We start from the raw sequence: 3,011 nt of genomic DNA, 5'->3' as shown, positions 1-3,011 counted from the left end.
AACAGATGATTGAATGATTGAATAAATTAAAATACTCCTTGAAACACTCCAGTGGCATAGTTTTATGTCCTGGGAGCCTCTAATTTGCTGCAAGTACTTCAGACTTGGAATACTTAATCTTGTGGGGCTTTGAAGTCACACTTCTTGGATTCCAATCTTGGCGCACTTCTGTTTGTATGATCTTGGGTGAGTTAGTTAAGCTCAGTTTCTTTGTAAAATGGTGGTTGTAATAATACCGACATCATATAAGGTTTAAATGAAAATGCAAACACATATGAAACATTTGGCACATGAATCTCAGTAGAATGGGTGTGTATGTAGCCTCCTTACTAAGTATTTGAGAAAATAGAGAAATTTGGATCCCCACTTGGAATTTTTTATAATGGAGGTACCCCCCAACCCCCAAGCTTCTTGCATAAAGGAAAATGTCTAACATTTGAAGAAATGTTTATCAACCACCTGGTTTGATGTAAACATATCTGCTTGTTGATTGTTAGACGACATAGTTAGTTAATAGAGTGAAAGTAATTACATTTACTCTTTATATAATCATCACAGATATGACTGACTGAAATATCTACAGTTTGAAAAGCAGGATCCAGTTAGTGTACAGTTCAACTCATGCTTATTTGCAGATGGTTTGTCTTTGGGATGAATTACCTTAACTTTGATTTTCAGTCTTCTTTGAGGAACACAGTTCTACATAACTTCTCTGTTACTACCCAGACTGGTTAAGTGTGTCCACTCCGATAATGAACACTGACTTTTAGCATAGTAAAATTAAGTATAAAAGTGAATTTTGTACAGAATGTATAATTCTGTACAATATAAATACTGATAAGAAGTTGGCCGGATATGGTGGTAGCTCATACCTATAATCCCAGCAGTTTGGGAGGCCGAGGCAGACAAATCACTTGAGGTCAGGAGTTTGAAACCAGCCTGGCTAACATGGTGAAACCTTGTCTCTACTAAAATACAAAAAAAATTAGCTGGGCCTGGTGGCTCACGCCTGTAATCCCAGCTACTCAGAAGGCTGAGGCAGGAGAATCCCTTGAATCTGGGAGGCGGAGGTTGCAGTGAGCCAAGATCGGACCGCTGCACTCCAGACTGGGAGAAAGAGCAAGACTCCCCGTTAAAAAAAAAAAAAAAAGAAAAGATAAGAAATAAGGGCCTTGTAGTAACTAGAGAGTACGAAGCAATCAGCCCAGGATTACTCATGAACACAGCTCAGGAAGTCTGATATATGTGAGTATGATTCTGAAGCATACAGTTTACCGTTAACATGAAGCCGTTGGCAGGACAGCTGAAGTATGATCAGAGTTCACATTCAGGATAATGAAGAGCCAGAGTTCAGGGTGTGGAACAGGCTATTCAGTGATGAACTGTTCCGAAAACATGTTGAATAGTTCTTTCATCCTTAGCAATACAGTATGAGCGTGTGGTCAGATGAATTTTATTTTACTTTATTTTATTTTTTTTTGAGATGGAGTTTTGTTCTTACTGCCCAGGCTGGAGTGCAGTGGCCACAACCTCCGCCTCTCGGGTTCAAGCGATTCTGCTGCCTCCACCTCCCAAGTAGGTGGGATTATAGGCATGCGCCACCATGCCTAGCTAATTTTGTTGTGTTTTTAGTAGAGACGAGGTTTCTCCATGTTGGTCAGGCTGGTCTCGAAACTCCTGACCTCAGGTGATCAGCCTGCCTTGGCCTCCCAAAGTGCTGGAATTACAGGTGTGAGCCAGCGCGTCTGGCGGTGAGATGAATTTTAAAGAGCCTTTTTGCTCGAAGTGAGACAGGTCTGATAGGAAGTTAAGAGACATTTTAAAGGAACTCTTAATTTGGCTGGAATGTGGGGAAGTCATAAAAGATTAAATTGAAAAAGTAACTCAAAACCGGATGATAAAGGTCTTTAAATTTCAGGCTGAAGAATTTAGATTTTATTGAGTTTTGGAAAACTATTGAGGAACTAATGACATAATCAGAATGATGAATTTGGGCTGGGTGCCGTAGCTTACACCTGTAATCCCAGTGCTTTGGGAGGCTGAGGCAGGTAGATCACTTGAGGTCAAGAGTTTGAGATCAGCCTGACCAACATGGTGAAACCCCTTCTCTACTGAAAATAGGAAAAATTAGCCGGGCGTAGTGATGGGCACCTGTAATCCCAGCTACCTGGGAGGCTGAGGCAGGAAAATTGCTTGAGCCAGGGAGGTGGAGGTTGCAGTGAGCTGAGATCGCGCCACTGGACTCCAGCCTGGGTGACAAAGTGAGACTGTGTCTCAAAAAAATATAAAACAAGAATGATGATTTGGGAATACTGACCTGGAAGTATCTGTGAGGATGAATTAGAGTGAGAAGAACCTGGAGGTAGGAAGCTCAATTAGGAAGCAGTAGTCTAGGTGTGAGGCTAAGAAGCTCAATGAAAGCACTGATAATAGGAAGAAACGGACATATTCCAGACATTATTCCCAAAGAAGAATTAACTACATGTTGGGGTTCACTGTATGTCAGGAGAGAAGTAGAAGGGGGTGTAAAAAATGATTCATAGATTTTTGAGTCTGAATAATTGTTATATAAATAGGAAAGACAGATGAACTAGCTTCTGTGGAGGCATATGAGAAGTTTGGGTTTGTAGGGACTAGAAAGCATCTAGAAAGCATTTCTAGAAGCATCTAGAAATGTGGATTGTATGCTGTGCAGGTTGAGAGCTAGAGGGTCAGTCATACAACAGTGTTAATTGAATTCCTGGTAGAAGATGAGATTTTCTAAGGGATAGGAATAGATGACAGAACTTTGGTGTACTCCACATTTAGAATAAAGTTTCAGTCAAGGAGTTAAAGAAGGAATAGTCCAAGTTTTCAACGATTACACAGTAGAGTATCCAAAAGCAAGAGTCACTCAGCAATATTGACTTAATTCGTTCGTATAAACAGTAGTTATCAGAGAGCATGGTTCTCAACTGTATCAGACCCAACTCTCCTTTTTTGTTACAAATATTTTATAATACACCCCCCCC

Source organism: Colobus angolensis, unplaced genomic scaffold (assembly GCF_000951035.1).
Source record: "Colobus angolensis palliatus isolate OR3802 unplaced genomic scaffold, Cang.pa_1.0 Scaffold420, whole genome shotgun sequence".
NCBI classification, from domain to species: Eukaryota; Metazoa; Chordata; class Mammalia; order Primates; family Cercopithecidae; genus Colobus; species Colobus angolensis.
Note: the sequence above shows the minus strand (reverse complement) of the source record.